Source organism: Cynocephalus volans, chromosome 2 (genome assembly GCF_027409185.1).
Source record: "Cynocephalus volans isolate mCynVol1 chromosome 2, mCynVol1.pri, whole genome shotgun sequence".
Classification (NCBI taxonomy): Eukaryota; Metazoa; Chordata; class Mammalia; order Dermoptera; family Cynocephalidae; genus Cynocephalus; species Cynocephalus volans.
This window is the reverse complement of record NC_084461.1, coordinates 178,109,238-178,119,773: the sequence shown is the minus strand read 5'-3', so window position 1 is coordinate 178,119,773 and position 10,536 is coordinate 178,109,238.

Below are 10,536 nucleotides of genomic sequence, written 5' to 3'. Positions count from 1 at the left end.
CTGGGCTGCGCAGCTCTCCTCGGGGTCTACCGCAGCTGGTGGCTGGGCCTGCCTCAAAGGCATCTTTCCCCCAGCTGGCCTGAGCTGGGGGACTCAGAGGCCTGGGCTGGGACCGCCGGGCCCTTCCACGCCTTGGGCAGCTGTGGGAGGGAGCGGGCAGAATCATGAAAGAATCCGAGGACGTGCTGTAAAACCACCACCCCACTGCAGCCTGTGCCCCCAACTCACAAAGGCCGCCTCAGGGCCTTTGCACAGCTGTCCCCTCTGCCTGGAGCACTCTTCCCACAGGCCTTAGCTAAGCAGACCATCCTATTTAATGTCACCGTCCATCTGACACTCCCAATCCTGCATCTCCACGGGGCACTGCACCATATGACACAAGTCTGTTTCCCGTGGCTGCCGTCACAAATCAGCACAAATTTAGTCCCTCACTTCCGGAGGCCACATGTCCAAACAGTCTTGCCAGGCTGAAGTCAAGGTCTGGGCAGGACTGGTCCCCTGGAGGCTCCAGGGGAGACTCTGCTCCTGCCTTTATGGCTTCTAGGGGCACCTGCATTCCCAGGCTCTCGTCTGCACCAGCCTGTATTAGTCCGTTTTGTGTTGCTATAACAGAATTACCTGAGACTAGGTAATTTATAAAGAGAGGTTTATTTGGCTTACGATTCTGGGACAGCTGCATCTGGCACAGCCCTCAAGCTGCTTCTACTCATGGCGGAAAGTGGCAAGCAGCCGGCGGGTACAAACAGATCACATGGCGAGAGGAAGCAAGAGAGAGAGAGAAGGTGCCAGGGTCTTTCTAAGTAACGAGCTCTCACGAGAACAATAGAGCGAGAACTCACTCGTTAATCCCTCCTCCCCCAGGGAGAGCATTAATCCAATCATGAGGGATCCACCCCCATGACTCGATCAGTTTCCAACACTGCCACATTGGAGATCAAATTTCCACATGAGTTTTGGTGGGGACAACACATCCAAACTCCATCATTCCGCCCCTGGCCCCCCAAAATCATGTCACTCTCACATACAAAATACAATCATTCTATCCCAACAGTCCCAAAAGTCTTAGCTTGCTCCAGCACCAACTTAAGAGTCTAAAGTCTCATCTGAGACCAAAAGCAAATGTCCTTCCAGCTGTGAACCTGCATAAGTCAAAACCAAATTTATCTACTGTCAAGATACAATGGTAGAACAGACATTGGGTACATGTTCCCATTCCAAAAAGGAGGAATAGGTCAGAAGAAAGGAAAAACAGGCCCCAAACAAGTCCGAAACACAGCAGGGCAGACATTATGTCTTAAAGCTCCAAACTCCAAGTCTTGCATCCTGGGCACAATTGGGCATCTGGGCCCCCAAAGCATCAGGCAGCGTCATTCCCACAGCTCTGCCAGCCACAGCCCAGTGGGCTACGCTGGTGCCTGTGGCTTTTCCAGACCTGCGTTGCACGTTACCAGTGACCCCGAAGTTCTGGGGTCCTGGCGGCAGCCCTGCTGCCTTGGCTGTACTAGACGTTTCCCTGGTGGGGGCTTTCTGTGGGGGCTCTGTCCCCACTTTCCTGCTTGGCATTGGTCTAGTAGATGTCCTCTGCAGTGGCTCCACCCCTGCAGCAGGTCCCTGCCTGGGCCCCCAGGCTTTTCCAGACATCCTCTGGAATGTGGGTGGAGGCTGCTGCCACACCTCCACTGCTCTCACGTCCTGCCCGCCTGCAGACTTAACACAACATGGACACCAGCGAGATTTTGAGCCTCTACTCTCCAGGGCTGCTGCATGAACCACACTTGGGGCTGCTCCAACCAGAGCAGCTGGGATGCAGGGAGCAGGATCCTGAGGGCAGCTGCATCCCAGGTCTGTCCTCCGGGATAACTCAGTCCTTCTAGGCCTCAGGGCCTGTGATGGTGGGGCAACCTTCCAGACTTCTCAAATGCCTTTAGGGCATTTTTTCCATTGTCCTGGTTCTTAGCATCTGGCTGGCTCACCGCCAAGATAATGTCTTTAGCAGTTTATCAGCTTCACCCTTGCTCTCCACTTCTCTACCGCATGGCCAGGCTGCAAATTTTCCAAAACATTACGCTCTGCTTCCCTTTTAAATTCTGGATTTACATCATGATTTTGCCACCATAAGTCAGAATAGGCTCTTAAAAGCAACCATGCAGCTTCCTTAATGCTTTGCTGCTTAGAAATTTCTTCTGCCAAATGCTCTGATTCACAACTCTTAAGTCCCACCTTCCACAAAGCCCAAGGGCATGGACACAATGCAGCCAGGTTCCTGGCTATGGTGTAGCAAGGGTGATCTTTTGTCCGATTCCCAATAAGTTCCTCATTTCTATCTAAGACCTCATCATCCACGTGGCCTTCACTGTCCACATTTCTATCTGCATTCTGCTCGCCATCACATAAGTCTCTAAGACATTCCAAACTTTCTCTCGTCTTTTTCTCTTCTTCTAAGTCCTCCCAACTCCTCCAATCTTTGTCCGTTACCCAGTACCAAAGCTGCATCCACACTTTCAGGTATCTGTTTAGCAACACCCCACTCCTTGGTACCAATTTTCTGTATTAGTCCACTTTGTGTTGCTATAACAGAATTACCTGAGACTGGGTAATTTATAAAGAAGAGAGGTTTATTTGGCTTACGATTCTGGGACAGCTGCGTCTGGCACGGGCCTCAGGCTGCTTCTACTCATGGCGGAAAGTGGCAAGCAGCCGGCAGGTACAAGCAGATCACATGGCGAGAGGAAGCAAGAGAGAGAGAGAGAAAGAAGGTGCCAGGGTCTTTCTAAGCAATGAGCTCTCACGGGAACTAATACAGTGAGAACTCACTCATTAATCCGCCCTCCCCCAGGGAGAGCATTAATCCATTCTTGAGGGATCTGCCCCCGTGACTCAATCAGTTTCCAACACTGCCACATTGGGGATCAAATTTCCACGTGAGTTTTGGTGGGGACAACACATCCAAACTCCATCACAGCCCAACATCCACTTCCATCATTATGCGGCCTCTCCCCTGCCTTTGACCCTCCTGCCCCCCTTGTGTGAGGAACTGTGATCCCATCGAGCCCACTGGGATGTTCTCCCCACCTCAGGATCTGCAGCCTAATCCCATCTACAAATCCCCCTTGCCATATGGAATGACATTCACAGGCTCCAGGGACCAGGGCCTGGATATCTTTCAGGGCCTTTGTCCCACACTGTACGTACTTGATTAATCTGTTCTGTTTACTGTCCCCCACCTGCTAAGTGCCAGCCCCACCAGGGCAGGGCTGTGGGCCCAGCATGCCTGCCTCCAGCCCACAATTGCTGACGCAGAGCAAAGAGGTCAGGCCTGACTCAGGGCCTCTGCCTGCCACCGGCCCTGTCCTGGAGGCCTCCTACTTGAGCAAGTCAACCTTCTGCATTCAATACATCCACTCAGGCCTCTCTTTCTCTAGTTTTAACTGATTTTCAGTTACACAAACAAGCCAGGAATAGCTGATCCCGGTGAGAAAGTCAAATGTCACCGAGCAGGCTAAAGGCTTCTTTGACCCCACCACAACCTGGCACCTGCAGGGCTTGGCCTGGGTCCCCTGAGCAGACCCTGAGCAGCAGATGCTGGTGACAATGACTTATGAGACGCACTCCCTGAGAACCTGGCCAAGAAGGGGACTGTTGGGGCAGGAGCCGAGGGGGCAGTGCAGGTCACGTCCAAGGACCAGGAGTATCCACACACACCCCCCCATCAGCCCCAAGCTCAGGGCTGCCAGGGGTGGAAGTTTCCTGGCACAGCAGGTGCAGGCCCATCCCCCTCGCCTGACGCCATCTCCATGCACTTTAGGTGTTTCCTTCCAGACCACATTTTCCTCTGCTTATACACCGACATGTGCACACACACCCCACACACTCACTCCCTGACATGGGCCCAGAGAAACTACAGCTGATGTCCTTCCAGCTCAGCAAGCACCTCCAGAGAGACTCAAACAGTTCAAGCCACAGTCCCAAGGCTGTCTCTTATGGGATGGTGCGGGTCTTGTGTCCATCCCTGTTCTGATCGTGTGGACAGAAGGGTGGAAATGATCCAATTGGCCCACGCTGGGTTATATGTTCCAGGGGTGGGGTTCTATCACTAAACCCCTGTGCTGAGAGGGACAAAGAGGGATTTTCTCAAGAGAATTGGAGGTGCTGAAGTCAGAGTAACAGAGGGTGAAGGGCAGGCAAGGCTGGGTCAAGGGGCTCAACAGCTAGGATGCAGGTGTGTGTGTACACATGGTAAATGTAAAAATGTATTTATTGTTTTGTGGGGTATTTTCCTGCTTTCTGCTTTTCTTTTTTTCTCATAATTTTCTTTTTCTCAACATGTCAGAGTGGCCCCATTGATGCACTTGGATCTAATACATTCTTTCTAGCCTCAGTGTTTCCATCTTTGGGGTATTTCCCAGTGTGGTTGCTTCAGGACTGCCACCAGCATATCTAGTGCCTCTGTGGGTCCCAGAAAGGATATGGCCACCCTGCAGGACACAGGGATCGGCGAGCAAGGTGCAAGCGGGACTCCAGACCCACGTACACCCCTGGCCACGGGCAGGCAGGACCATTCCTGGTTCAGCCAGTCTGCTATGGATGGACATTTTGGCAGTTTCTGAATTTTTTACTATTACAAATCATGCTGTATCATATGAGGGTACTTCAAAAAGGTCGTGGAAAAATAGAATCAAAAGGAAATAGGGATCATTCCATGAACTTTTTGAAGTACCCCCGTACATCCTCACATTAGCCTTCTGTGCAGAGATGGGAATGTGTTTCTAGTGCAGACACCGAGAATGCTGGGCCATAGAAAATGGACTTCTTGAATTTTAATAGCTGCTCCCTGGTGGCTTTCCAGAGTGGCTGTCCCAGTGGCACCAAAGTCCCCACTCCCCACATCCTCCTCGGCACATGACAATGTACGATTTTTTCACATTGCCAATCTGATGGGTGAAAAGTTGTATCTCATTGGTGCTTGGATTCTGGCCACTTTCAAATGCCAGAATCTGGCAGAGGCTTCAAGAGAACGTGGCAGCTGCACCGTGCAGCTGCCACCATGAAGGACATGTCCCCTGACATTTAGCTAAGCGTCCTGGGGTCACCAGCCACCACCAGGCCCTCTCTGAGGAGAACCGTGGCTTGCCCACAAGGGCTGTTCTCTTCTTTTTTTTTTTTTTTTTTTTTTTTTTTTGTCTTTTTTTTTTTGTGACTGGTAAGGGGATCGCAACCCTTGGCTTGGTGTCGTCTGCACCGCACTCAGCCAGTGAGCGCACTGGCCATTCCTATATAGGATCCGAACCCGCGGCGGGAGCGCTGCTGTGCTCCCAAGCGCTGCACTCTCCTGAGTGCGCCACGGGGCTGGCCCCTTTGTGCACTGCTGTCTCTCTCCACCGCCAGCAAGCCCTTTGGCAAAGCCTCTCACTGACACCGAGCTACTTAGCCACTCCACAGTGACTACGGCCCCGTTAGCCAGTGTTCCCTCTCAAAGCCTCAAATACTGTGAGAATTCTGTTACACAGTGGGGTCAACTGATGAATCATAGCTTCTGAGCCCCTTGATCCAGCCTCACCTGCCATCCACCTCCCTTACTCTGACTTCAGCACCTCCAATTTCCATTAGAAAATCCCCTTCAATGCAGGCAATTCAGCTCGTTTACATCCCCAGCCACATGATTGGATCAGACATAGACACATAACTCACACCATTCAAACACAGAAAGCCTTGGGACTCTGGTTTGAGAAAGAGAGTCTCTCTCTGGAAAAGCTTGCTGAGCTGGAAGGATGTGGCTGTACCTACTGGGGCCACATTTGCCCAGCACAGAGATGCAGAGAAAGAGACTGTGTTCTGATCTTGTTACCATGTGACTTGATCCAGCCTTGCCTGACATCAGCGTGCTCTGGGATGTCCCAGTTTAATAAGCCCATAAATTTTCTTTCCTCGATTAGAGCCAGTTTGAGTTGGGTCTCTGCTCTGGCAACCAAATTGTCCTGATGAACTTGATTGAAATTCGGGATGTGCCTGTGAAAAGTTACCACATGCCAGAGTTCCTCAGTACATGTGATCACCATCAGTGAGTACTATGGTCGTCTGGAGCAGGTGCAGAATCTCCATGTTCTAGAAGGGTCCATGAGGCTCTGAAAGAGGACAGTGAGGAGGTGGCTCTGCCTGGAACCTAGCCCTAGCATGGGTAGAGTGGCCCCCACTCCCCTCATACTGGGGGACATAGATCAGTAGAATCCTAAGCCTCAGTTTCCCTGTCCACATAATGAGACCTCAACTCTGACGGCATCAGCTGTGACTGGGGGTGGCCAAGTGAGATGGTGGCGAAGGGGTTGGGGAAGGGAAGCAGTTGGGGCCCAGCAGGGTGAGAAGAGGAACAGAGGCTGGGGAGCTGCCTTGGAACCTCACCCCCACCCCCTCTCCCAGACCCTTTGGTGCAGCCCCACCCACGCAGTTTACAATTTGCTCCATCCACACTGTTTCTGGCCAGGTTCCGGTCCTGGCTGTGCCGCTAAGGGCTCTGTGATATCCCACAAGTTACTTAATTTCTCTGGTCCTCAGTTTCTTCATTCAGAAAATGGAGACAATGGCTTCTATCTCAAAACAGGCTTGTGAGAAGTCAATGAAAATACATATGTACAGCGCTGAGCTGGCATCGGGCACATATTAAGCTCCCAACAAATGCTGGTCTCCCTTCCCGCGCTGTCCGGTTAGTTGTTGGTTAGAGCGCAGCCCTATAACACCAAGGTCAGAGTACCGGCCAGCCGCCAAAAAAGGAAAAGAAACAGTCTCCCTTCCCGAGCCTGCAGTGACCGCAGACCCTCGCCCGTGGCCCAACTCCTGCCAGGCCTCACTCGAGACTCCTGCTCTGACAGTACCCCCCCATCCCCTCCCGCGCACTCACACCACCCCGCCCCCAGCCCCCCACGCCGACTCCCACTCGGCCCCCACCCTCCTTCTCCCGCGGTGCACGGGCTCCACCAAGCGCCCGCCGGAAGCCCTGAAGCGACCGGCTCCAGGGGTCCCCCTAGTGACCTCAAGCCCGGGCCTCAGGCGCGGGTGGGCCGGTGCGCGCGGCCGGAGGCAGAAGCCGGGGTCTGCTCCCCGGGGGCCGGCCCGGACCCCCCCGGACACTGCGCCCGCCCGCGCGCCCCCGCCGCTAGGACCGTCTGGGGACACTCGGGGAAGCCCCTTCCTCCGGGCACGCAGACCCGAGTCCCGGGTGGACGGCGGCTGGGCGGGGCAGTCGGGGTCCCTGCTTCCCCGCTTCCCCGCTGGGTGCGGGCCGAGCGGGCGCTGGCCCTTTAAGGCGCGGGTGGGGCGGGGCGGGCGCGGGAGGCAATATTAGCATATATTAGCATGGCTCCGCCCCGCCGCCCGGGGGCGGGATCAGGCTGGCGGAGCCGCGGAGCGCCGAGCGGGCGCAGGGCTGGAGCCGACGCCGGGCTGCGGCGGGCGGGCTAGGCGCGGGATCCTGCACTCCGTCCGACGCGCGCCGAGAGCGGAATGGGGCGCCGAGCTGCTCGGGGGCCCGGCCCGCCGCCCCCCGCCCGTCGCCCGCCGCTGCCGCTGATGCTGCTGCTGGCTCTGGCGGCCCGCGGGGGCTGCGCCGCGCCCGCGCCCCGCGCGGAGGACCTCAGCCTGGGAGTGGTGAGTGCGCGGCGAGGGGCGCGGGGAAGGGAAGGGGCGGGAGCGAGCGCCCGGGCGGGATTTGGAGTCCCCGCGGGCCAGCGGTCGGTTGCGCGTGGTGCCGGGAACAGCCCCATCAGCGCGTCTCGTGTCGTGCGGGAACCCGGGCGCCCTGGACCCATTTCCTAGGCAGGAAAGCTGAGGCTGAGGGTGATGCGAAGGCACCGGGGTCTGGGCCCGCGCTTCCGGGTCTAGGAAGGCGCCGAGTCCCTTCTCGGCCCCGTGCGCACGGAGCGCGTCGCAGCCGCAGGAGCCCGTGGGGGAAGTGGGGGGTGGTCTAGTCGGAGCCTGAGTCGCCGGCTTGGATCAGCCCCAAAGGGGAACCCCGCAGCGGGTGGGAACAGCCGTCGCAGGTGCCTGGAGTGGTGCGCTCCGCGTGCGTTCCCTGTGGGAGTGGAGGGGGTTCGGGGCGCACATCCCGAAGCGAGGAAGGGCCGAGGCTGTGGAGTGTGGGCGCCCCGGAAAGCCTGTGGTTCCCGAGTTTGCTCCGTTGAGGGTGTTGGGGGAGCAAAGGAGCATGGATCTTGGCCCTGTCCCTCCTCCACTTCCACTACCAGAGCGGTCAGCCTTGCCCTGCCGCCCCCTTGATCCCGTCCTGAGAAGGGTGGGGACCCCCTCCCATTCCCAGGCCTGGTGCAGCCCCTCCGCCTTCCCCAACCGCCCTCTTCCCCTACTCCCCCCCAACCCTCGCACCCCCACATGTCGGCTATCCTAAGTTTGGCCTCGGAACCCCGCAAAGCCCTCTCCTGGTTCAGCCCGCCGGGGTTAGCCTCCTGTGGGTCTGGAGGATCAGACTTTATGGGTCTCCACCAACAGCCCTCGAGGCCAGGCGAAGGCGCGAGGCGCGGTGGATTAAGCCGATTCCTTCGGAGGCTCCTGCCCCTGCAGCTATCTTCAGTGCACCCAGATCCAAAGATCTCGGCCAGGGCAGCGACGGCCGCCCTGCCCCCACACAGGCGCCCGGCCATGTCCACAGGCAACCTCCCGATGGGTCCAGCCAGAGCCCCTCTCGCAGCGCCACCGGCGTTCGGGAGCTCCAAAAACCTTTGGGTCCAGGCTAGTCGCTCCAGGGGGACTTCGGGCAGGTGGAGGCATTTGGGTGGGGGCACTTGGGTGACAGAACTCGGCCACCCCCAACCAGGCAGCACCAGCCCTCGCAGCCATCTGGAAGGGTGCTGGCTACTGTCCCTGCTGCCTGAATCCAGATGCCCCCACAGCCGGCTTCCTCCCAGCCAAACCGCCTCTGAAGTAGGGGTGCCCCCACCCCTCCTCCAGACCCCCTTGTAGCTGGGGGTTTCCTGGAGCCCCCTCTGGGGCACATGCTCTGGGGATGGCCTGTCCGCAGGTCTGGTTGGGTGATAGTAGAACCCATCCCCCCCACCCACCCCCGCCTTCCAGTTCCGGGGGTGCCACAGAAAGGGCTCGGCCAGGAGGGCTGATGGGGGTGGGGTCAGAACAGTCGAGGATGGAGCTCCTGGCCCAGCCAAGTTGGCTGATCAGATCCAGTGCGGTTGGGAAGTTTCTCTCTGCCTGCCCTCCTGGAGAGAACAGGTCGGGCCCACTCATTCCAGCTTGGACCTGTGTGCCTGCTCTTGTCCCTGCTCCGGGACCTCTGGGTTCACCAGCACTCCGGGGTCACCCATCCCCCACCCTGCACCCTTTGGGCCACAGTAAGCAGGAGACTTCGCTCCCCAGCCTGACCAGAGGCAGCGGGGCTCTTGCGTCTAGCTCGTAGGTAAAGAGAGGACGGTGCTGCCCAGAGAGGTCCCCCACTTGGGGAAGGCTGGGACCCTGGCCGGGTATGGAAACAACTGTCCTGCCTCCTGCTCCCGACTGGTGGCGGAGGGCGGCCTCTGGTGGCCCTTGGGGGAATGACATGTCAGCGCTCAGGCCCAGAGGGGAGATAGATAGCAGGGATTTATGAGGGCGGGGGATTGTCTACCGCCCCTTCTCCAGACCGCCCTCTGAGGGCCGCTGACTCTGGGCGCCAGGGAGGAGAAGGGCCCCTTTGTGAGTGACCCAGCTTCTGCCAGACGGAGCTGTGCCCAGCGGGTCTGGAGCGCAGGCGGGTCGGGGAGGGCTTGCCCGGCCCAGCCCACCCCCAGCATCAGCAAGTGAACAAAGCCAGGGATTGAGCCTGCCCGACCAGCTAATGGGAGCTTTCAGGCAGTGGCACAGTGGGGACAAAAGAGCGAGCTGTGCCCCCCCGGGGCTGCCGGCTGAGCCGCAAGTCCTTGTGGTCTTGAGTTTCTCATCATTTGGTTTTTTGAGTAGGTAATCCCCACAGCAAAATATTCAAGCCATGCAGAGGGGTCTCCACAGGAAAGCGAGGCTCCTGGCTTCTGGTTTCCTGAGAATTCTTCTAGAGCCTGTCTGGGCACGTATGAGGACATGAGTATGTCAGGGCCTTATTTTTACACAGACCGGGACACGCTGCCCACGGTCTGTACCTCACTGTTTTTACTTAGCAGTCTGTCTTAGAGGACATTCCCTATCAGAATGTCTAGATCGGCCTGGCCCTTTCTGTCGCCCATCGTGTTTCACTGCACAATGCCACACCGTTAGCCAGGCCCCGGCATGGACGAGCAGTGGTCTCTAGTATTGCTGTCACTAGCACACTGCTGGAGTCCTGTGGATGCTGCTGCAGGAGGGTCTGTGGGGCCCAGCCCTGGAGAGGCGCCTGCAAGACAGTGTGAGTGTTAGTCAGATGGTGGCAGATTTGGGCAAATTGTCTTCTAAAGTCTCTACTTGGATTTCCACTTTCAGAAACAAAGTCTCTGGGTTCTCTTAGTCCCAGGCCGGGCATGGGGGCGGATGTTTGATCTTTCCTGCCCATGTGAGTGAAAATGTTTGTTGCTG